The sequence below is a fragment of the Zonotrichia leucophrys genome, chromosome 2 (genome assembly GCF_028769735.1).
Source record: "Zonotrichia leucophrys gambelii isolate GWCS_2022_RI chromosome 2, RI_Zleu_2.0, whole genome shotgun sequence".
Classification (NCBI taxonomy): domain Eukaryota; kingdom Metazoa; phylum Chordata; class Aves; order Passeriformes; family Passerellidae; genus Zonotrichia; species Zonotrichia leucophrys.
In genome coordinates, this window is record NC_088171.1 from 64,156,446 (window position 1) to 64,182,436 (window position 25,991).

Sequence of the window (25,991 nt, forward strand, 5' to 3'; positions counted from 1 at the left end):
TTGGTTTGGTTTTTTGTTTTGTTTTTGGTTTTTTTGTTTTGTTTTGTTTTGTTTTGTTTTGCTTTTTTGTTGATGGGGTTTTTGTTTGGTTTTTTTCCAAGAGAGGGGGGTGAGTGAGACGAGTGGTTGGTTGAAGATTCTTTTTCCCCTGAGTACTGTTACCAGCTATTCACACACTTGAGCTTATAAAAAAGGCTCATTTTTCCACAGTCTGCACTCTCTTTTCCAAAGATTTAAAACAGAGCAGTGCCAGAAACATTAGAAGCCTCCTTTCTGTGAGACTGCACTTCTTGTTTAGCAAAACAGACTTCTGAACAGATTAGGAGTGCATTTACTGGGGTTTTAAAAGCAGAGAATCTCGTCTGAACGTGACTCTGCCACGTTGCTGTTGTGGTCACTTGTAGCAAAGGAAAATACTCAGTTTTAGTGGCACTTCTTGACCTGTTCCATACAAATCTGAACAGCCATACACAGTTTGGGGAAGCTCTTAGCATTCAGCTTGTTGATGCTGTCTGCAGTTAATGTTGGCAGCGTTCCCAGGAGAGGTTATCACTGCTTTGATCATATATGCAATATCTCATTTCAAAGTGAGGGACAACCCCAAATTTCTACATAGCTTCTAAGGGTGAAGACTACTCCGCTATCAAATGGAGAAAATAATTTCTTTTTGGCAGTGATTTTTTACTTTGTAAAGCAAGTGATAGACTGCTACTTAGGTTTGCAAGTGAGTTTTCCTGTCTGTTGCACATGAAACCTCTTGAGACATTGAACATGAGCCTTTGCCAATAGGTATTAGCATGCTTTGCTTCCCTCTCTTAGGCAACTCTTTCCATTAGATCTTAATACTTTAGGCAAGAGAGAGAAAGCAAGAGAGACAGTGAGAGAGAGCAAATTCCTCTTGAATAACACAGCTTGTTTACAAACCTTCCACAGCCTGAACTAAGCCAATGGGAGGTCTCTAAATTAGCTATTGGAAAAGCATTTCAGGAGGGTTTGTGTACTGGAATGGAATTGATAATAAAAGTTTCTTGTCTGTACCCTGTGAGCTGATTAGCTCAGGAAGAGTACACACAGTGTTACAATTAGCATTCAAAGCCTATTCATCTGTACACTGGCACAGAGAACAGTCTCTGTGGGAGGCTTAACTGGGAGAATTATTCCTTCTTCTATGCTGTTTGTAGTTAGTTGAGCTTTAAAGGATCCAAAGCCTTTAAAGAGACTCGGTCTTCAGGAAATCATTGAAGATGCTAGAAGCTGAGGTGCTTACGAATTGTCAGGTCTCAGAGGAGCTGCTATATTGCTCTCTATAAAGCCTGGCATTTTGCACTACAAAAACATTGTTTAATCAGTAACACATCTAAAATAATGTCAGTAGTCAGGATTCAGTAGCCAAGACAATTGAATGTGTTATATGTGACAATTCTTTCTGCAATGTTGCAGTTGCTAGTACAGATGTGGAAAACCACAAGAAATTGAATAAATTAGTGGTCCTATAGCACTATAGATGTGCCTGTTTTTCCAGGTATAATGATAGGCCCTGCATTTAAAGAAGACATTAAAATTTAAATAAATGGGGCTGAAATACCATGGAGCACCAAAAGTGTGTGATTTCCTAACACGGGGCATTGCATTAACAGTGCTCTTGCATGCAGGTTTATCCAAACAAGAGTTTGAACTTCCTTCTCACCCTTCTGTAACTGTCAATACCAGGGAAGATTGACAGAAACCCACAGGATACTTACACTGCTCCCACTCAACCAAATGCTACATTGGGAATCCCAGACTGCCCTATGCCTGAGTAATGTGCACAAAACAAGCTCCCTTCAGTCCTCAGCTGTGGGCAGGCGTGGGGGACTGCCAGTCCCGCTGCATGTAATTTTCCATTTTTGTCCATGTGTCCTAGGAGCCAAGGTTTTCAAGGACAGCATCTCCATGTGAGAATGGCTGTGGGCCATGTCAGTGCTTTACAAGTTTCCCCTCAACAAAAGAAGAGCCTTCATGCTCTGGGGGGAAGTTGACCTCAAAACTCTCATGAGTTCCCCAAGTCAATTTGGATTTCGTTGTCTTTTGACTTCCAAAAGGTCTTTGTGTCTACTTTGTTACCACAGAGATTATTTGCTCTCCAGCTACTACTTTACTGTCACGTTGCAGGAGCCTGAGTGCTGTGAACACCTGTCCCAAGGGTTGAGAATCCATTCAGGCTGTTCCTGACGCCAGACAGATGTGGGAGCTGGAAAGGCTGCTTGTGCAGCCAGCTTGTCTTTCTACTCTTTGCAAGATTGCACCCTGCCTGCATTTCTTCCCACTAATGCCTCACTGAATACATCTTTGTGTATTAGCAGGATGGTAGCCTCTTTGATAGTCTTTTGGGCTCCAAGTGCTTTTAGCATTCAGAAATGCACTCTGAGCTCAGTCTCAGTCCCTTTCTCGTTATCCTGCTTCTGCGTCTCAGCATCTGCTGAGATCGAGCAATTCCCTTCCTTCATTTATATTTATATTTTGAAGGTATTTATAGATTCAAGCTATGGCCCCACGAGTTTTCTTTTCTCTAGGTTATATTTATAGATCTTTGATAAGCATCCCCTAGTATTTTGTTCTTATCTTCCAATGCTTATGTGCTGATTGTAAGCAGTTGCTTTGCTGCCTCCCCCCCTGCCCCGCCATGATTTTGCTCTGCATTATTCCAAATGTAGTGATTCTAGGTCTCATTTTAATGTAACTATATTAATTGAAAATGAGGCAGCCCCAGTAGATATAATACATAATCCTTCAACAATCCAGCCCCTGTAAAATAATCTTAAATGGTTTCTATTTTCCTACCTTTTAGAAGCTTGCTGCTGTTTCTTCTGCTGCCTGGGACAGGGCCTGTCTCTAGCTGTCCTTACAGCACTCAGCACAGTGGATTTCCACTTGCCTCTGGGTTCCTTCTCTTGTTCTGTAATGTGAGATAATTAGAAACAAAGGCAGCAATGACTGAAGAGTGAAGAATCACGTGTAAAGCCAGAATCTCACCAGCTCTGCTTTTGTAAAACACTTAATTTTCACACTGAACATTCCCAAACTGCTGTAACTGTAAGAGAGTTAGAATTGAAGGTGATAATGATATGGACTGGTGCAGATTTCCCTGAACCATACGCAAAATCAGCAATCTAGGCTCATAAATTAAGTTCAATAGCTGTGAAAGTGCCTTGAATTATTTAGCTTACTTGTCCAATGAGAACTGAAAATTATTAAACTCTTGCCAACTGATGTATGTACAATTTTTTTTTCACAGCACATTTTTCCTTGTGTACAGTTGGCATATTTTTAGACAAACATGGTCCGTCATTCTTCTGCCCTCTGACTTGTTTGGAATCTTTTTTATAGATTTTTCTTCCATTTCCCCCAAATAACTTTTCTCTAATTTTGCCTCCAGGTTTCAGACAGTGCTTTGATTGTATCTTCATGAGCATTCTGACCTTAAAATATCTTGACTTAAGAATTTGTCTGTGTGATAATGCAAGCTAGATTCAAGAAAGAAGAATATGATTTTCCTCTTAGTTTGCTGGTTTTTTTAACTTCTTGGAACAAGTGGAAACTTAACTTGTTCCGAAACAACTGGGGATTTAGTTTACATCTGCCTGGGCTTTCCTCTGGTGAGAAGGCATTTTCTTAAACAAGTAATATTGAAAAGGAGACACTGCTGCAAATTCAAATAGTGGTAGATAACAGGAACTTTGTTATGCAGTCTTGCTTGTTTTAGGAATGCCCTTCTCTCGTTATCACTTAGTGGCTCCTGATAATTGTTGAAAAAGTTGATATTTACATGGGGCTTACAGAATCAAGAGATATGTGGCATATTAGAAGGATTCTGTTCTCTTAAGCATGTTTTTCAAAGGTTACCCTAGCCCAGAGCAACAAAGCTTAATACGTGCTTGTTGAAAGGTTTGATTGGTTTTCTTTTCTATAACCTCAAAAAGTTTAACCTTTTAAGTGAGTAAATGCATATATTCAGCATGAATATATTTCATTAATTTATCCAGAATATTTCAAGGAACAGAGTAAGATCATTTGTCACAGCAGAGGAGAGGATGGCAGAATGATTCTATCAGTGTGCTGCTGAGCCTGGACATCCTGTGCTGTTTTCACTTTTTGTGCTGCCTTGTGTCTCTGAGTGAGGGTTTGGGTTAGAAAGCCATAAAAGTCCAACAGGGTGGAATAAGCTGAAAGCTTGGAAACTGAAAACCTGCAATTTCAGTGACTAGTACACCTACTACTTGTAAGATTAAGTTACACTGTATAGGGGAACATTTCTCTGACAGACTCTTTACACATTTTACATGTATATTTTATAGTAGGGTGAGCAGTTTCCCAATATCACCATCTAAGGCTGCATTTTAATAGAGTCACTTCTTACGTGTGCAAGAACATAATGGCCATCATGCACAATTTGCAAACAGGTCATTGCTGGAAAACCTGAAGGATGTTTGAGGCATTTTAATTCTGCTAGTAGGAGCAATAACATAATGACGGTAAATAAGATCATTCCTAGATGAGGAAATGAGGGATTACTTGCCTAATAAGCCATTTGTATAAGGAAATGCTTATTCAAGGTTGAAAATGTTTCCAAACTTCAGCAAAAATCTTGGAATAAAAGCCTCCAATCTGCCGTCACTTTATCTTCACAAATCTAAGATGCTGCTGTACACTTAAGGTGTGGAGATGCTGTGTGAGCCTGTCTGCAGCTAACAAAAGCCAAAGCCCCTTTCCCCCCCTATTAGTTGTTGAGAAGTGGTAACCTAAATTTGGAAGAAATTAAGTGTGCTATCACTAAGGGATTTCCAAATGAGCATTATACTAGTGACTGTAAAAGCCACATGTGGCACAGTGAGAAAACACATAAATCCCCTTGTTTTATGCTGTTACAGCTTTGACAGGGCCCCTCTTGGGATGGTTGGTCCTAAGATGCATTAATTATAGCACTTAAGTTCAAATGTTCATTGGAATAGAGGCATGAACTGACCTTTCCAGAAGGAAAAGGTTAATGTTGAAAAACACTGATTTCAGCAATCCATCTTCTCAAGGTAACCCCAGAGTTTATGGTTTGCTTAACTACACAGTGTTGCTGTTCCCTTGAAAAATAACTTTCTCTCTGAAGTGATCTATGTAGCCAAACCAGTGTTCCCACTTATAAACTGAATTTTAATTGCCTGCTGTGTCTCTCTTATGTCTTTGTCACCTGAGAGGATGGAGCAGATGTTTAAATGCATCTGCATCCTAGGTGCTGCTGAGGTGGCAGACAGAGAGATGTTGTCATAAAATCTTCATGGTAGTTCTTGCCTACAGTCATTCTGGGAGGGGTCTGACAACAGTGCAATGCTTCAGGAGATGACTGTAAATGGGATAATGGGATGTCCATATCCACTTGGCATCAGCTTTTCAAGTTACTCCAATTACATAACAATGATGGTAATCAGACAACCATGTCACATCAAGAATGTTAATTGGGTGTTGAGTAGTAAATCTGAGCAAAGGAGAACTTGGGATCAGTATTAGGATCAATTCTTTACAGGGAATCTTTGGAGTAGACCATCTATGGAGAAACCATGGAAACTTCGCTTCAGTCACCTGAAGCAACTAGACAGGGCTCTGGAGCAACGTAGAAATTTATTTTCTATTGACAATTCAGAAGCATCAAATGTATTATCTTACCTAGCAGCTGGTGTCTGTGCCTGATATCCTCTGATTTCTTTCCCAGGAAAGGAATCCACCTGTGGGGGAAGAGGACTTGGTGACTGCCAAACCCTTGGAAGTGCCCCTCCTGGCTGCTCTGTTGTTCTGCATAAAGCAAGACCTGCATTTGCAGTTCCTCCTGCTCTGGCTTCAGGTAACCCAGCCTGCTCCTTTCCAAATGGGAGTACAATGGGTGTGTGTGGTATGGATGGAGTACAGACCACTACACCAGTCCCACATGTTCAACCGAAATGCCAATACAAGGGTATTTCATCAAGTCGTGGTGCTCTATGGCAAGAAAGATCATTTCTCCATTCATTGCTTTGCCTTATCTTGCTCTAAATGAATGGGACTAATGGTGCTTCCAGCTCCTTCTATCAGGAGGTTCTTTTGCAGTTTAATAGAGTGCCAGGACAACCCTCCTGATACTGTCTGACTTACATTTTTCATTGCTCAACTTCATCCAATTAATTTTACTTTAAAAATAAATCCTTTATGGTTTTGTGTTTTTACAAGCTCTGAATATTTTTAGATTGTTCTTGTAGTCCCCAAGTAGCCATTACTGGGAAATATTTTGTTCTCTTTTTTTTTGGAAACTACATGCTGCATTTAATTGTAAGCTTGTGATTACTATGATGATAATAAAAAGTCATTTAAATTAGAACTGATTGGAAATTATAGTCATGGGACAGGAAGCCAACAGGAGCAGTAGGTCAAATCCAGTAAAATTTTTAGGTTTTCATTAGTTTTCAATGAAACAACTGTTGGCATTGGTGTGAGGCTGGAACTCTATGAGAGAACTAAAACCCTGCATTAGGAGACAGGATCCCAAATGCTTTGCTGGACACAAGACTTTGTATTTCCATATATTGAAAGTATTTTTATTTTATGAAAGTATGTGAGAGCAGGAAGCAGCATACATGGGGACAGACATTTTCACTCAGGGCTCTGGGGGATCACAGCTACTCATCATGGGCTGCAGGCTGTTGCTGTATCTATTTTCTCATCTGTAGGTCAATGACCTTATAGAATGTTTGAAAAAGCTTTGGCAACAGATGAAGGCAAAAGAGTGCCTTGATCTGCCCAGGCCTACAGCAGTTCAGGGAAGGAGGACTGTCACAGAAGACAGCTTTCAACAAAAAGTAACATTAATTAGCCCAGTGTTTTATTTCTTACATGTGTGTAGTGGCATTGTGACAGTAGACATGTCTACACCACTACTTCTGTTAAAAGACTTTATTATATGCCTAGGAAATTGAGGTGAAAATCTCCTTTTTGAAGCTGCTAAAAGGCAAATTGCCAGCCTGAACAGAAAACAAGTGGCAACCTGGCTTGCAAACCAAGAGGCCTACAGCTTACAAAAAGTGCCAGGAAAGCTTTTCAAAAGGAACAAAGTGGTATGGCACCACACAATGGCAGGATGGCTTGGTGGTGTGCAAGAGATTTCCAAACACTATGACAGTGTGAAGTACATCCTAGCACAGATGGACAAATTATCCAGGCCTGACTGAGCCATTGGTCTAGAAGTCAAAAGGGGTTCTGAAATAACCAGAGCCTTCAAAGCAGTTTTTAGGAGGTGGTGCATGCCTCAAAAATTACAGACTTTAAACCACTTTAAACCAACCTTTTAAAAAGCTGATAAAACAGTATAGTGTTCACAACTGTGTTATCTGCAATGTTAATTTTCATACCCAATGCTCCTATGTTACCATTCCTACACAGGCAGGATCCATCATCCCTTGTACGACATGCAAAACACCTAACTATCTAAACAATATGGCAAGACTGCCTTGTGTGACTGTTCCTGCATCTGCAGGAACAGTTTATACTGACATCTTGTCTATCACTTTTGTCTGTTTCGCAGCAGAAATGACACAAAGGATTTATGTATGGTCAGGTCCTCCACCACCAGGTCCTCCTCCACCGTCTGTGGTGCCAATCAACACAGCAATACACACAGATTTTGCCTTTGGATGGATCTTCAAATCAGGAGATCCCATAAAAATCTTCAGGACTGTTTGAAATCCCATCTCTAGAGCTCTGGTGTTGAGTAGTCAAATGCTTGCTTGTGCTGCTGTCCAGAAGTTCAGAGAGTCTACCTGGTCAGCCTTCAGTTGACACAGTGTTAGTTGGCTGTCTCTCCATTCCAGAGAGACTGGGGAGTTCCTGTCCCAGCCTGCCTGAGTAGCTGCTCTTTCAGAGCCAGGCAGCTGAGGGATGATGCTGCCTGGCTGGTGGTGCTGGGGCTGATCAGCTCTGCCATACACTGGAAGGTGTAAAGAGAGACAGCACGGTCAGCAGCACAGTCACACACCCCTGGCGCAAAAGAGACCAGAGCGCTGCCCCGTTCCTCCCAGGGCAGAGCAGCTCTAGCCAGGGGGATCCAGGAAGAACCAGGTTTCCTCTCACCAGTGCCCAGGCCAGCCCAGCCATCGCACCCATATGTGGCTGCTCCAAGTGAAGCAATGTTGGTGCATGCCTTTGGAAACACAGGAGGAGCAGAGGAGCACGTGTCATGGTCTGGGAAAGCAAATAGGTTGGTGGCCATATCACCCAGGGCAGGCAGAAGGGAAGCTTCCCAGCAAGGGAAGCTGTCAAGATCAAAGTTGCCCAAGTGCAGGGTGCAGAGTGCTTGGCAGAGGTCCCTGAGCTGACCCCAGCTGTGTGCCAAGAGACCTTGCTCCCAGAGCCACCGGTGCGGTGAAGAGCCTGGGCATAATCCCAGGGGCATCCTCCAGTGCATGGAGGAACATGTGATCAGTGCTGACGGAAACATTTTTTCCGTCTCCCTCTCTGCAAGGTCTTCAGAAATCTGGCCAGACCAGAACTAAAACAATCTCAGGGCTTTAAGGCTTGTGAGTACAATTTCACTGTTTAGTGGCATTATTTGTGTTACTTCTGGAGATCAATCGTAGGGAGAGTCTTCTGTTCAATTGTCCTGTGTAATTTCTTGTAGGCCAAACTGAATTTTAAAAAATGGATGACATTTCAATGATTGCTATTTTAAATAGATATTTTTTTCCTGACTAATTTTTTTTAAGATTCCTGCTTTTCAAAATCCTTTTTCATTTGACATTTTAACAAAAAATAAAATTTTCATGAGAAATGTTCATTTTCAATTAGTCTGGTCAGATGACACAAGCTTTCCATCAAATGCAGTAATTTTAAGATGAGATGGAGAAATGTTGAGAAAAACAACATGTTATTTTTTCTATTTATTAGAAAAAGTAAATTAGAAAAACACAAAATATTTTGTTCTCACAACCAGGCAAATATTTTTAAAGAAGTCTATGCTTGGTTTGTTCCTTTTATTTCAAGGAACATGTGACATTGTTTTTATGACATTGTTCATTAAAAATGAAATATGTTTTTATCCTCTTTTCAGGTTCTCTGTTAAGCAGGATTGGCAGGGTACTGGAAAGGGTATGCTCCTGCTTCTTGGACTTCCTCCTGTCTGGCATTTCATGCCCTGAAGCACAGTAATTTAGATACCTCTCTTCCATTGTCACTGTTGCACTGCCTCTAATTTCAACCATGGTTTAAAGTGCTTTAGTAGCTGTCTTGGTGCTATTACAAATTCCTGGAGACTCAAACTTACTAGAAGCTTGTCCATAAAGGAAAAGGTGCCTGGTTTGACTCTTTCCAACAAGAGAATATTTTTAATTAGAAACCTCAAGAAAATTATTATGTGGCACTTCAGGACATGCAAAAGATACCAAACAATGTCTGGTTTAGGACCCTGTGTAGCGTAGGCACTGAGATTCAGGAAATAGCATGCTGCTGCATTGAGTGTTGTGGTATGGTCCCCTTTGCTGTCTCTACTTTAACATTTTAATTTCTTACTGTTATTACCCAAGTTCTTCACCCAAACCAGAATTTCTCACTATGTAAGTTATACAGAAATGATTACCATGCCAAGTGCTGGCAGTGTCCCAAGGTTTTCTGCTATGTCAGGACATCAGCTCTCTTCTTCTTGAAAAGACCTAAAATTAAATGCATTTCCCCATTATTAGTTCTTGGAGAGCTGGCAACACTGACCAGAGTGATCTTTCTGTATTAGACCTTTCAACATTTTTGTGATCTTTTCATCGGGTTCTGCAAGGTGCATTTTGCTTTGCTCAGATTCTTGTGCTTAAAACCTGTTTCTGTAATTGAGTGTATATGAAACTTTTTTCCTTCTTTAATTTGCCATGGTCTGGCAGTAAACAAGCAGATGCTTTGTGTCACTGGATAAACTTAAGTAGCATTTTATTGTCAGAAGTTAAATGGGAATGCCCAAAGCATGAAAAGAAACGAGTATTTTACTTTATCTGCAGAATTAGAAATAATATAACAAATTGCATCCTTCTGCATTAATGGTATTTATCACAGGTATGATTGGTCAAATCATAATGCAGAATGGAAATCCTGTACAATGGTGCAAGTTGCTTGGAACAATTTATTTGCTGGGCTTTTGCATTTCTTTTAGCTGGTTGTTCTAATGGAAAACACACCCTTTCTACTTACATAAGTATCTTCCCAACAGGCACTTTCTTGCTTCAATGGCAATAATGACTTCTTTCTATTCCAGTCTCTGGAACTCTTAAGGGTATTATTTTCCCACAAGATCACTGAGTTAAATTGCCTGCCATGACACAACTGAAAATTATTCCATTCCCAAAGAGCAAGAGTGAAGCACTTCTCATAAAAGTAGCAATCCTTTAAGGGTACTTGAAGTTGCATCTTTTGGACCACTACTTATGGAAAAATCGTTCCAGGGATTTTTGCCATTTATTTTTGAGTATTTTTTAGTTAGTTTGTAGTTAGTTTTCATTTAATTTTGTCTTGCATCTTTGGATAAATTGCTGACTTTTCTCCAAGCTTGACCAGTACTATATTGAAGATGATATGCAACCAGCCTTTTTATTAAAACTTGAAATATGACCATCAGGAGGTCAGACCCTGAAGAACTGTATTTCTCTCAGCTTTTCTCATTAATTACATAATGGACAGATTGAATGACTAAACTTTTGAGGTGGCTGTTACGCGTTTTTCTGGGGTTTCTTTTAGGAATGGAAGAGAAAAATTATGTAACTGCAGAAAAAAAGTGGGAAAAAATTTTAAGCACTTGAATTCAGATTTATAAATTGTTTCACCAGAAGTAATAGTGATTCATACTTTCATTTCTTTTACAGGGGATAAATCGGAGGTGTTTTGGCTGAGGAACAACTCTTCCCTGGGGGAAAAAAAGGCCAAAAGCCAATTCACAGAAAGACAGGTTGAATACTAGAACTCAAGATGACAATCTGACAGCCACTTGGCATCTGCTCTCAGATGGCAGCCAGCTGGCTTCTCACAACAGTGTGTGCACCAGCAACATTGTTAGGAAGAGCTTGCTGAGAAAGGCAAGGCAGTCCCTGCTTCGGCGTGACACCTCCTGCGAGGCTCCTCCTGTGCACAGCCCGGTGTGTCGGTGCGTCACAGCGGGGCTGCTCTGGCACTGCTGCCTTTCCCCACAACATCTGCACCCCCTGGCACCCCTAAGGAATCACCAAATTACTGATGGGGGCTAATCAGCATCAACCACCTGATTTTCTGGCCTTCATCCTGCTAATACACAAGGGTTTATAGCTTTATGCAAGGCAGGGCCAGCCATTTGACTCAAAGGACAACGAGACTGTCGGGTGAAGGCTTCAGAATGTTGGCTCTGTGGACTTGGAATTGCACTTGCTTGCACAGTACCTTGCAGAAGATGAACCCACCTATCATTTTGATTCATAGTGGCAGTATGGATTTGATTAGATATTTTGCTGGGAGACAGCAAAATTTTCCATTCTTGTTCAGCTTGAGGACAGGTTGAAAAACAGTTGCCATACAAAGCTGCCAAGCTCTGCTCTGTCATGGGAACACCTTGCAGCCCTCTTATCAGGCCCCACTGACTACAGTGCTGAAAATGTGCCAGTGCTGGTGGTGTGTACTTCACTTGTGTGTAAGCCATTGTTCCCGGCAGGGATAAATATAAGGGCAGGGAGAAATGCCTGCATCTACAGACAAGGACAGTACTGCATCAAGAATGGACCTAAACAGCTGCCAAATGTGTATCAACTTCAGGTCTTTTTCTCTGTCCTGTCTGCACCAGCTTTTTCAAGTGCTCTTGTTTTTGCTCTGAGAATTCCTGATCTATCTCTGCTTTACTGATAGCTGTCACAGACACACAATCCACCATCTTAAGTATTTGTGTGATCATGAATTCAATGCAGAACACTGAGAGCTTTCCACTTCTGGCAATTAACTTGAGATAAATAAAAGTGGTAAGAGGAGGCATTAAGTTACCCACCTGCAGAAAACTGGCTCTCTGCTGAGTGCTCTTGACAGATGAGTGCATCTGAGGAAGTGCTAATTGCAATATACTCCTTAACGGTTTTTATGTTGATGCACAAAAGATTGAGAAAATGGGAAGAAAATGAAAATGCCTCTGTCTTTTGAGTCACAGTGGAAAATATACAGGAATTGGCCTCTCACACAAAGAATATGCTAAGAACAGGGGAACAAGCAGAGGGTTGGTGCCATGAATAGAAATCTCTGTCTGTGCTCTGGCCATGGTCCAGACTGCATGACATAGTGTACCTGATACGGTGCCCATTTGGATTGTTTATATAACATCATAGGTGCAATGAGTAATGCAGGAAGATGCTCTGTGTGACCCCAGAGTCTCATGTTGAGAGTGAGACAGACACAATACGAAGGTTCATTTTTGATGCATGCACAGGAAAAAGCAGCACTGGATCAGATGAGGAACAAAGCTCAGGTAAAGAAGCAAGTGCTGATCTTGGCCATAAAAATGACATGAAAAAAGACAAAGGATTGCTAGGTGGGCACAAAGTGCTGTGAAGTAATGGAGCCAAGGGTGAGGACTGAGAGTGCAACAGAAGGAATGGTAGGAATGGTGAGATTAGACAGAGCTATGTGTCTCTAGGAAATGAAGTTACAAAGACTGTGGACTTGGAAGAAAACAGGAAACTGGGTTATAGGAGTGGTGGACTGTAATATACATGTATAATATGCAGCTGGTACTTGGTACACAATATTTTTGAAGGCATGGGCAAAAAACAAGAGACAGGATAAAGGCATAAGTGTCTGGAGTAGATGCAACCAGTGCAGTGAATGCCTGACATGATGGGAGCCATGTGAGCTGGTGGGACTGCTAACCCACGTGGGGTCAGTTGGCTTGGGATGAAGCAGAGTTCATCAAGTAGGAGGGAAATGCAATGTGCTGGCATCCCCATGGCCATTACTGATGGGAGTGGTGAGAAATCCATAGCCCCACACTTATCCTGCACCCTTCTTCCCCAAAAACTGCACCAGGTGCACCTCTTGTCCATAGCGCTATAAAGACCTCAAAAGTGAGCGCAACAACAGCAGATTGAAAATATATCTGAATTTAACTGCAACAGAGCTGCATTTAACTCACTAAACCAAATGATTCCCTGAAGGACAGTATCACAATTGTGCAATTTCCCACCCTTAAAAGGGAAAATGCATGCTGTATGGTCCAGAAGGCACAACAGGGAGAGTAGATGTAATGTGCTGGAGACAATTGCTGTAAACCTGCACTATCTCTGCTCCATGTTATATTGCAGTAATTATTTTTTCCTTCATAGAGAAACCTTTAAAAAGTCAAAGAACAAAGGCTTTTTGCCAAAGATATAGCAGATCCTTTGGCTCTTCAAATGCTACCCCTTTGGAGAAGGGAGAAATGCAGCCAGGATTGCATGTGGCAGCTCAGGAATATCTGGGAAACAGCACAAATGTTCACAACAACCTCTGACCTGCTGCACAGAATCTGCCCCATGCAAACCAGGAATGATGATTACAACACAGACCTGGCGTCAGCCAAAGAGCACAGCGTGTTCAAAAGTCTCATTTACAGCATGATTTGGGTCAGTAGAAACCAGGAAGGAAATGGTTACGTGAATGTTTCTTCACTGTATTGTTTACAGGATACACAGGGAAATTTTTGGCTTCATATTTGGGTAGTTCAAAAGGCAGAGCCAGCATAGTTGAGAAGAAGAATTGGCAGCACTGAATTTGGCCATAGCAAAGGCAGATTTCAGTGCTGACTGCCAGAGATTACGTCTTTGTTCATCCTTTCAGTGGCAGTTCTGACAGGCTCCCACATCAAATCACTCCAGCTCAGGCCAGAGAGCTATTCTGGCAGGGTTTATCCACTTACATAAGCAGGGAAAAGATGAGATGCGACCTTGACTGGCATAACCGCGTTGGGAGCAGCCTCCAGTTCTGAAGCAGTTTTCTTGGCAGAACCATGCAGTTACCCGGATGACCTGGTTTGTTTTGTGAGGCTTCTAATACCTCTATTTTGCATTGTGGCTGTACTGTGGGCTGCCTGCACAGACCTGCCTGTGGCTCTCAAGTCTGGATTTAGTGGCCATTTTAGCCTGACTGGAGTTTCCTGGAGTGGGACAGCACAAAATATTGTTTCTCTACTGCATGTATTTATATGGTGGCAATGGAAAATATTACAGGGTGTCAGATGGATAAAATTTTCTGTTACAAAGAGCAGAGATATTGCAGTAACCCATATCACTGTCCTGTTGTTATACAATGTACTTTGACAGAAAGTTCAAAACATCTTTTAGACTAGGATTGATGAAGGAAGGGCCAGCATCATTCAAACAATATTGGATTTAGATTTTCAAAAATCAGGATAAACTATTCTTCCAGTGGCCTAATCCTATTTGCTTCATTAAAGGCCTGCTGCATTGCAGGGAGCTGCAATTCAGGGTAGAAAATTCTTCAAACAGAAGAAAATGGCTTTAGCCTTTTGTGTGCGAGAAAGAGGGCAAAGAAAAGATTATGGAAGACAAACTATGACACATTTGTTTTGAACCATTTAAACAGCTCTAGGCATGGGCTGTATTTTTCAGTATTTTCAAACATATTTTTTTATGTACTACAATAGAACTAGTAAGGAACTGGTATCATTTGATGCTTCTATTTCTGTACAATGGTGGTTTACTAATTATTTATTCCATGTTTTTAACATAAATTCATGGATCAGTAAAATAACAAATTGAGCACAGGCCTGAAGAGTTCTAGGTTATTCTCCTGACTTCTACTTCATCCTTTCTTTCCCATCTCATCAGACTTGGAGAAGTAGACAATAGAGAAAAGATGGAATGTCAGCTGGAAAGAACTGGTAATGGCCTCTTGCCTGGGGACGGTAATTTGTTAAGCTCTCTCCTGGGATGGGTGCTGATTAATCACAGTCCTTGTGAACTGAGCCTGGTCTGTTCTTGATCAAGATATGTGAATATAAATTAGAACTTGAGGATCTCCAGAACAGAGAGTTGGGAATTTGCTTCATCAGTCCAGGTAAACTAACTCTAGCCTATGGTTATCATCCACAGCTATGAATCCCAAGTTGATTTTGAGGAAAATACAACAATTAAAATTCTACTTAATTTAATATACCTGAAGTTAGATCAAGTTCCTTTGATGCCTCTCAGTAGAAGAAGACCAGAGCACTTCTCAGTGTTGCACTTTGACTGTAAGACTTTCATAATTATTTGTCAGTCATGGCCAGCATTGAAGCCAAACAAGATCCTTTATAATCACAAAACATTTCAGCTTATTCACTACCTCTGTGTGTTTCAACCACAACTTGCCACCATTGGGCTCTGAGATCCAAGCAGTTGCAATGACTACAGATGCACTGAATGTTGCCAGGGAAAGCAGGAGGAGGAATTGAGCCTCAACACAGACTTATTTTTAAAATTAAATCCATGAAAGAGTGAAAAATGACCTCAAATCTTTTTTCTTGGCCCATTATTTTCCTCTGAGATGAATAAATAAAACAAAGGTTGTGCAAGAACTATTGTATTTTCTAGTTTAACTTCTATTTTAGGTTATTCAGGGAGGCAGATGCATGTAGTCTGACAGGAGGCATTAAGCTCAGTGAACATTTTTCAGTTCAAAAGCTTAACCCCCCCTTTAAGCAAAATATTTCCAAAAGAGGAGAGTGAGCAATTACCTGTTGCAGCAAACTTAGCAAACGTTTTTTGATACTCATGGCACCATTTTTCCTGCACATCAAAGAAAAATATCACTCTTCATTAAATATATCAATTAACTTATCACAGGATCTAATTGATATTTCAATTCCAGCAAATAACATGCTTGCTTTTTTTTGTTCTCCAGCTGCATAATATCTGACAGCTCACTGAGCAGTCAATGTTGTGGAGAAATCATGATCAGTTTTGTAAAGTCTGTCAATCATTCAAATATTCAAGTTCTCTTTAGACCGAAAAAGTTTCCGAATTATATTAGATATTGTGAGTTTCAGTCTCAGCCAAAGCCAGAAATACACGAGAAACAGAAACACCTGAACAAAAATTTTCTAACTAATTTATATACATTTTGAGCTCTGAAAAAGATAATTCAATTGATTGATTCATTTTTAGAGATGGTTATCTCTTTTTTAGCAGGAGCTTCAGGATTTTGATGTGAGCAGAGGCAAGATCTTGTTCCTGTGTATGTGCTTCAAGTGGGAGTTCAGCCTGGAGTAGTCAAGGCTGAAGGACACAGTTTGTTTTTTAAAGGGCGGGAGAGGAAGAAACTGGAACAGATTAGATCTTATTCCAGAATTTTGAGTTTACACATTAATTGCCCTGTGACAAAAAGGGTGGCAACCACTGTGGAAAATGGTCTGACATTTGCTTCATTTTCTGTAATTCAATGTGATTTCTGTGCAGGCCTGGTGCTGGGGTCTCTGCCAAATTAAAGTAAGAAATCTCACCTAGATGAAATGTAACCTTCTGACAAAGTATTTGATTGAGGCTTAAGAGATCTGGACTCATTTCCAGGGCTTTCACCTGTACACATTCCTCCTAAACTCACATTCTTAACTTTGCTATGGGGGAATAGCATGACTGGATGATATGTGATAGAGTCAATGTTTGTGTGGTGACAGGTCTTTAAAAATGCAGAACAGCAAAACAGCACCACCTCCAGAATCTAAAATTAATCTAACTATGTCATAGAAAGGCTGCATAAATAGCGAGGTTTTTTCTAGGTTTGCATATTTTCTATTAAATAAAGACTGAATTTTTTTCCATTCATTTACGTCTGGGTTATCCCAGTTTGAACTGCACTAAGAAATGTCATTGCCACAGGTCAAATTAATGATTCCCTGGATAGATGGCTGAGTCCCTAACAGAAGGCACAGTGCTGATTCTACTGTGAGAGTCATTGCTCTTGAAATGTGGTGGATGGTGAAGACGAGGCAGGGAAATATACTTGCATTTGGACTTCAGACAACAGCTCACATTTTGCAAGAGAAGTTTTTAGAACATATTGTTGTATTTATTCTGTTCTCTGTGGAAAATGTTGTAAGGAAAAAATGTAACTTATCTCCCTAGGTGATTTCAGGTCTTAATTCTGATCTTTTCTCTTGATTTTTCTTAAAGTCTGGAAGGATTAACTTTAAGGGTTTAATTTTAGTCTAAAGTCTTTTAAATCAACTTGTAAGTCTGTGAAATGGCAACCACTGTTTTTTAAAAATTTTCTTTCCCCTTTGTCAGAACATGTTTTTTCTCATATTCTTCTCTTCAGTGTATACACCATTAATGTAGTTAAATCATCTCACTGGCTTCAAAGATTCCCTCACTGTCTCCATGGTCCTACTAAACTTTAAGAATCACAGGTCCCAACTGAAAAGAGTATCCTCCATTTGTTCTTGTGCCTTTCTTTGTCCTATTTCTGTCCTTTGTTTTCTCCCCAGAAAGCTCCAGGCTTGATTAAGTTGCCATTTTCAGAACTGCTAGAATTGATGAAATATGATAATAAAAACAGTGGGTTGCTAGTGCAGAGAAGCTCCTTATGTTTGATATCATGCAACAGTGGAAGGCCCTCACCTACATTCAGCTTTGCATTCCACCTCCCAAACCACTTCTCCTTTGCAGAGGAAGGGCCACATTATTCTGCTTTAGTGCTTTCCACCAAAACTGGGTATCTCATTCTGATGTCGTTCATTTTGTGTCCTCCTCTCCCCCTCTTCACGTTGCCTTTGGTCAATGGCCTGCTGCTACTGCCTGTGTCCTTCAGGCTGAAGGCTGGTGTCCCAGTGCCTGGGGACCTTCCCGTGTCCCAGAACACTTCACTCCACATCAGTGGGTGGTAGTGGTCCAGGTTTTTGGCAGAAACTCAGGTTTTTGGAGATGCAAAGCCAATGATGAAGATGCCATCTATAGTTAAAATGTTGGGTGGTAACTGGAGCTGGTGAGCAGGCTGGACTGCATTCAGCCTGTGAAAGATGGCTGATGAGAGTCATGGACATAGGCTGGGATCCCTGATTGCAGTAGGGTCCAGGGGAGCAACAAAGACTCTGATGGGCCTTGAGAACAGGGACTTAGGAGCAGCCACAATATGCAATATCTGCAAAGGCCCTGGTGCCAGGGCTGGGGGAGGACCTAAGCAGTCCTTCCGAGCTGCCTTTGTCAACTGGATGCTCATCTTGAGACCTACTTAATGAGGCTAAGCCAGGAATTGTTTTGACTGAGTGTCTGAGCTGGAATTCTTTGAATAAAATTTTTGTTTTTCTCTGCAGCCTCTTAGAAGCTTGATTATTCCACTAGAGACATTTTGAGACCAATCCCATGAACATATTTTGAGCTTATTAAAAGCCTGTCTTTAAACTGGCGCATACAAGCAGCAATCAATGAAAACTTGGCACTGCTACACTGAACCACATTGTGCTGGCCATAATATTGATGTTTGCTGAATATTTACAGCATTAAAGCAACCGTTCATTTAAAAGAAACAAGTTGGAAAGAGCTTACACTGAAAGCAATAAGTAAATTATATCAAATACCATATGAGTTTTGATGCAGCATAAGTAAATCATTAAAGCTAGCTAGGGCTGTTATGATAAAAGATTTGTCTGAGAAGTTCTGCATAGAAGACAGTGGATTAATGTAGATTTTGGTAGCATAACTTTTTTTTTCCCCTTCCCAAAGAAGTGTTTTCCAGAAGGTAAAGTGATTCAGAATTATGTTGAACAAATGTGCATGAGAGGGTAATTTGGTTTTGTTACATGAGTGCTATGCTTCACCTCATGGATGGATTCATGTCTGTATCTAGAATGTCATTTGACTGCTGTGTGTCATAAAACACAAAGGTTTTCTGGCAAGAAAAATAAATTTGTGCTCAAGAAAAGATGGCTTTTCCTGATTGGCAAAGGCTCAATGTGTTTTCAGGAATGGAGTGCAGAGAAAATCTTTTCCCCAGCTCTGATAACTGATAAATTGTAGCATAAGTTGAAAAATGTAAATTTTTGTGTTTGTTTTGTAAAAAAATAAACCTAAAAGATTTCTGCAACATTTTTATTACTTTACATATATTTCTAGCTAGGCAAGAAAAACATCCTATTAAAGTCCTGTTTTATTTTAGTCTTGAAAGGAAACTCACCTGAAATTGAAAACATTCGAAATGTTACAGTCAGCACTGAAAACTTCTGTTTCAACATGCTTTTTTTATGCACATGTCAAGTGCACTATAATCAGCAAGTAACTGAGCTCTATGTATGTACCTAGGATAAAGTATCAGCTTTTCCAGATGGAGAAATGAAAGACATAGAGCAAATGAACAACTTTCTCAGGATCATACAGTCAGTCAGTCTTGATTTCAGAATGTTCAAGCCCTTGTTTCAACCATTTCACAGGGATTCAATCTAAGGCTAACATTGTTTGTTTCAGGAGTCACATTGGAAAAGACTTTCTCCTGAGTTTATCTGATGCCTACCTGCTATGTATGATGTCCAAAAATATAGTCAGAGCGTAATTTATAAAGAACTTCAAGGCACAGACAACAGGAAATGTCCCACTGTGGCAAGTGCCTTGGTGTGCAAGCTTGTGCAGTGATCTCACTAAAGCCAGTCCATGCTCCAGTCTCCAAAAGTATCAGGTTGAATTGATAATTTTTCTCAGTCTCAGGAGTTCCATGTAATTTCTACTAAAATCTTACTAAGGCATTTATGTAGTCTGTAGCATGTAACTTTTTAATATTGTTTCTTCTGGACTCCATTTTAAGTGACTTGGAGAGTTGGGAAGAAAATCCCTGCCTGTGAAGCAGTGAGGCTGAGTTCACTCACTCCTGGGTGAAATATTCCCCTGCTTATGCCTTGGCAGATGGGAAGGACCAGCCTACGGAATACCAGACTGAGCATGGCGAGCTGAGGAAGAAGAAGCTGTGTTCATTTCACTCACTAATCAAGAATAATCACAGAAGTTCAAAATTACTACAGTAGTCAGTGCCATGACAGCGTAACAAACATGCATTGTAAGGCAGCTAAATAAAATATTTAAGGGAATGCACCTGGCAGTGGCATTTGGTCCTGCAAGGATGGGTAAGTTGGAAATGCAAAGATAAATGGATTCCTCCAGCCTTTGTTCAAGGATTCAGAGTAATAACAGCAATAGCTGACAGTGGGTTTTCTTCACAGCAGGAGGAATCCATTTGGTTCTTACAGCTACTGACAATTCTTCGGTGATTTTTGTTGTTATATTTTTTCTAATCCTATTTGAGTACCTGTTTTTTATGAGATTAATGGCTCGCAGTCTGTGAGACACTTATTTAAGATGCAGGAAGAAGGATGTGTCTGCTAGACACATCTGTGCTCTGCAGTCTAAAATTGCCTCCTGTTGTGAGAGAGAGAGAGGGATAGAAAGAAGTGACTGGAGTACACTTGAGCTGCTAACAAGCTTCTCTGTGATCTTGCCCCTGGAATTTACTAGTTGCCATTTTAAAAAGCAACTTTTACCAAGCTGCTGTTGGGTTGAATTGGGATATTTTCTTTTCTAAGTGGGGCTGTCAAGAGCTATATGGTTTAAGAACTCTTGTTTTCTCTTAAATGATGCTGCACCTGCAATGAAATAATTCTGCTAATTCATTGAGGTCTGTTACAACTGAATTAGAAACCTTTCTAATGGCAAACTCTTTTCCAGGGAAGCTAGTTAATATTAATAATTAATATTTGAATTTATTTCCCCTGGAAGTAAGACACTAACAGCAGTGACTGAAAACTTCCATCAGGCAGGTGTGATGGGCTTGCTCTCTTTCAGTCACACACCGTGTGTCTTTATGGGAGGCACAGAGCCATGGAGGTGGTTTTCACCTAATGCTGCCCTCTGATTTCTTGAGTAGCTGTGATCTGCATTTTGAAGAACTGGTTCTGACAGCTTGCAGGGTCTCCTGGAACTCCATGTTCCCAAAGCAAACTCAGTGTAATGAAAGAACCCTGTAGCAGACAAATGTACAGTAAAGTCCAGCTGCACAATGCCTAATTCCTGATGAAATCTGTAGTGGATGTAGGAACTAAATGTTACCACAGAGCTGGGCCCAGATGGCAGAGAATGAATCTTAGGATCATAGGATTAAGGTTGGAAGAAACTTTTAAGATGATGCAGTCCAACTGTTCACCCAGCGCCACCAGTGTAACCTCTAAACCACTAAGCCATCCCCCAGTGCCACATCCAGATGCCTCTTAAACACCTCCAGGGATGGTCACACCACCACCCCCCTGAGCAACATATTCCAATATCTGTTTATGCATCCTAACAGTATTTTTGTTTTAAATATCTAATCTGAATCTCCCCTGTCTCAGTTCAAGGCCATTTCCCCTGGTCCTGTCACTGCAGGAACAGTAGATGGACTGGCCCCCACCTCACTACAAACTCCTTTCAAGTGGTTGCAATGAGCAATGAGGTCCCTTCAGCCTCTTTTTCTCCAGGCCAAACAAACACAGCTCCTCAGCCATTCTTCATAAGGCATGTTCTCTAGTCCTTTCACAAAACTTGTTGCCCTTCTCTGGACTCACTCCAGCACCTCAATGTCCTTTTTAAAGTGAGGGGTCCAGAACTGAAGCAGTATTAAATGTGTGGTCTCATTGGTGCCAAGTACAGGGGGATGATCACCAGCTCTGGTCCTGCTGGACACACTATTCCTGATACAGACCAGGTTGCCATTGACCTTCTCTGCCACCTGGGCACATGCTGGATCATATTGAGCCAGCTGTCAACCAGCACCCCCAAGTCTCTTTCTGCTGAACAGATCTTCAGCCACTCATCCCCCAGCATGGGATTGTGTGTCCCAAGTGCAGGACCTGGCACTTTGCCTTGATGAACCTCCTGCAGCTGTCCTCAGTCCATTGACCAAGTCTGTCCAGGTCTCTCTGTAGTGCCTTTCTATCCTTGAGCAGATCAACACTTGCACCCAACTTAGTGCTGTCTGCAAATTTACTGAGGGTGCACTCACTCCTCAAATCCAGATCATCAGTAAAGATGTTAAACAGGACCAACCCCAGAGATGAGTCTTGGAGAACACCACTGGTGACCAGCTGCCAGCAGGGTGTAACTCCATTCACCACCACTCTCTGGGCCCAGACACCCAGCCAGTTTTTCACTCATCAAGAAAAGAGGAATCAGGCTGGATATGGGAGAGCTGCTCTATCTGTGCTTGCTCATTAGCTCCCAGTCCAGTTTTTCAGACTGCAAGCCACAAAAAATAAAGCAATATCTTTATCATACCAATTTCACCATATTCTGCACCTGCAAAGGGCTGTGAAACAAGAGGATTGGGGGATTTTTGCTTTTTCCAGCTCATTTCAGACTGAAGTCTGAAGTTGCTGCTGTGTTGTGGTGCAAGGCAGGGTTCCCTTGGCTGTCTCAGAGAGCAGCAGCTGTCCAGCCTCAGTGGTATGGCACCATGGCTGCAGTAGAAGCCTACACAAAATACATGTGACCCTCTTGATGAATGCTTGTTTTCATCATCTACCAGAACCACTGGCAGCAGATTATCAGGATATCAGTCCCATCTGCAGTGATGCACAGGGTTTGCAGAGAGCTTTTCCAGCTACCATACTGACTTATAGATGTACTCTGATGAATGGGCCCATCTGTTCCTTTCCAGAAAGCAGGCATAGATTATTAAGACTGCACCATACCCACAGTTTTCAGAAGAAAAGGAGCCAACTCAAACTTATGCTGCTAGGCCACTGTTTAGAAGATTTGAATAACTTAAAATCAAGAATGTTCTCCTGAACATCCTGGGATATATACTTTCTTTTCTTACAGTCATAGTTTCACAGCCCTCTGTATGAAGCAATTTCGTTTACTCCCTGAAATCAGTATAAATATGACACATCTGATACTTCATGCTATTCTCAACATGCACCTTAAAATGCATGTGTTGCCCTCTGATAACGTTTTCTGGGTGTCACAGTGGGAGTGCCAAAGTGTTTCCAGAGCACACTGATCAGAGTTCAGTAGTCCAGCATAGTAGGCCTGGATATATGACTGTTTGAAAGAGAATAGCAAAATAGGTGCAGATGTATTTATTTTAATGGTGTTTAATTTGATCTGGTCACAGGCATATCCAGTCAATACACATAACCAAAACAGGATCCAAGTTACCGAATACTCCAGATTAGCAAAGAAAAGAAAACGTGTTAACAAGGAGGGAGAAAGTATAAATATTGCTAAAGAGAAAAACAGAGCTTTACATTGAAGTCTGCTAGCAGATGACCTTCCCCATAAAGTGCTAGAGACCCCTGTGAGAACTGATGGTGGCAGTGATTAATTGAATACCAGCCCAATAGAAGAGGAGGTAGTTCTCTTGGTCAGGCAGAATATCCTAACCTGGCATGAGCAACCTCATGAGCAGAGCCTTAGCAGTTTATTTTTCACTGCAGTGTTTTCAGAATTCATATGCTGACCAGCTGTTCATATTGCATAGCCTCCCAGGCATATGGGGATGCTGGTCAGGTCAGAAGAGTGAGAGCAACACAGTGATATTCAAATACTGAAAAAAAAGTTTCTGGAGTGGGTAACTTGGACCCGATCTTCTCTCCCCACTTCTAACATTTTTTAGTTAATATTCCAAGGAACATTTTTCCCCCAAAGAGACCATATTTTATTATAGTTGATTTATACCTGGCAAATGTTTCGCCCTTTCCAAGCAGTGTTTTTCCAATTGTTCTTTTGTTGATTGCAAAAGCACCAGCAAGATATGGCAGTTTACTGAGTGGATGAATACAGTCTGATAAGCTCCAACATTTTGATTATGTAGGATGAAGAAGGGTTTGAGAGGTAGCTGACTAATCAGCAAGGAACAAACCTTCCAAGTTTTCTGAGCACAAAAGCCCTGTTGTAGTCTGAAGGAGACCAAATGCTTCCAGGGTAGGTTCCAAGTGGGATGGAAGGGGAAGAGTGGGAAACTTTCCTTTTTGGGATACATACAATTTCCTCTTTTACATTCATAATACAATTGGGGTAATTGAACTGGATGGGTGCTCTGTTTTCCTTCATAATGATCCCATTCCTACTCTGAGATAAACTACAGGCTTTAGGTCTCATAGTTAGTCCCCTTGGAAACCAGATTATTTCCTTTTGAAATAGAGCACACCAATTATCCTCTAAATAGTTTCGATTATTGTTCTTACCCACATAGCAACAAAAGATGTATTATCCACTCCATCATGTACAGTTGAGCTTCACCCTCAAAGGATACTGGCAGATGTGTGTGAAGGACTCATGCAACAGCCTCCTTCAGCCACATATTTGAGCAGCACAGAAACAGTGATGAGTGGTGTGTTTGGTATATCAGCAGTGGTTACACATAACTGGATTTTCTGTTTATGTATCCACTCAGAGCTGCTGGTGGAGAAACAATTCCTCCTGCTATTGATGGCTGATATATTAAAAAATTGCTTTATTTGGTGTTAGCTCCCATATTGTGGGGCATCTCAGAAGCATCTCAGAAGTTACTAATTATTTAATTTGTGAAGGCATTCATTACTCCAGTCACTATAGATATACATAGAAAATACAGCCCTACCCCAGAGACTGACAGTCTAATGCCTAAACATTTCTGTCTTGTGTGCTTTTCAGGGCAGTAACAGGAATGCAAGGATCAAACACAACGAATTTTATCCTTCATGGGAAGACTTTCAGCCTTCCATATAAAATGCACCCTTTTAAAAGGTGTTCTGTCTTCCTCTGGAAGACTCTTTGGCGATCAAGCAACACAGCAGAGATGGAATCAGCTTACAAGAGTTTTCCTGTCTTTTCTTCTCTCATTACCTGCTTCAATGTGTTTAGTCTGCATTGCAATGGCTAAGATAACACTGAATTACTAAGAAAAGATCCAGTGGGTGTGTGTTAAGCTGCACCTTGGCCAACAGACAGTGAAGTCTGAGCTCCAATTTGGCAGTTCTGTCTCTTCCCTCTTTATTTAAGCCATAGAATCATGGAATGGTTTGTTTTGGAAGGGACCTTAAAGATCATTATTCCAGCCCCGCTGCCAAGGGCAGGGGCACCTTCAAGCACTATGAGCTTCATAAAACAGTTGTTGTGAGTTCAGTGATGCTGTTGCTGAGCTAATCTTTTGCCATTGAAGTTGTGGTGCGAATAAGTGGTGCTGGGGGGTGGGGAAAAAGGAGTTCCTCACTTGCTAAAAAGAGAGTCCTGAAAGCTTCCTGCAGAGCTTGTGAAAAAAGACATTGAGCGTTCATCTTCAGCAATAACCATGTGTAACAAATTTCTCTCTCTCTGGGGTACTTATTTCTGGTAAGACATAATTACCAGTTCTGACTGCTGTCAGTGCAGAGTGTCTTCACCCCCAGTCCTTTACTGCTCTCTTTCTGTGGTGGACAAGCTGGATGGAGCTCGATCACTTACACAAAAGGGCTTTATTTGCACAGAATAGACTGTTTCCCTGCACCGTCATTTTCATATTCAGCAGATGATTAACTTGTCTGGCTGCTTCTCTGACCCGCTGGCCCTGCTCTCCTCCAGGTGAACTGCCGCAGCTGCCACGTGAAAGCAGCCTGCTAATCTCCATCAAAAGAGCTCAATTAGGGAAATGTGGTTAAAATGGCAAATGCAGAAGTGAGAGAGAACGTGTTTGTGTGTGAATATGACATTATACATCAGAGGCCTACAAAAGACTGAGGCGATAATTGCCTGTCGAAAAACCTGGCAAATATTTTAATGCAGCCTGTGCCCTCACGTGGCTCTGTCTGCCTCGCTTGGTGACAAGCATTGCTCGCTGATTCCTTTCAGCCGTGTTCCCTTGGCTCCTGCCTCACAGTCATTTGAAACCTAGCTAACACGAGAATGAAGGGGCAGATCATTCCAGTAAGCATTAATTACCTGACAGGAATACCTGGGTATTCTGTTAGCCAAGCTTGGTGTGCTCCTTTTAGCCTCGCACACTTCCTAAGAGCA

At 41.3% G+C, this 25,991-nt stretch overlaps 1 long non-coding RNA gene across 1 annotated transcript in view; it reads right to left on the reverse strand.

The window, feature by feature from the left end:
* Positions 1-2,821: 2,821 nt before the first annotated feature.
* Positions 2,822-25,991, reverse strand: part of LOC135443184 (uncharacterized) — a 29,926-nt gene continuing 6,756 nt past the window's right edge. The window contains exons 2-3 of the long non-coding RNA XR_010438865.1: positions 5,692-5,750; positions 2,822-2,935 (exon numbers count right to left, since the gene is read on the reverse strand). This is a non-coding gene — a long non-coding RNA (uncharacterized LOC135443184). The remainder of the gene's footprint in view (positions 2,936-5,691; positions 5,751-25,991) is intronic.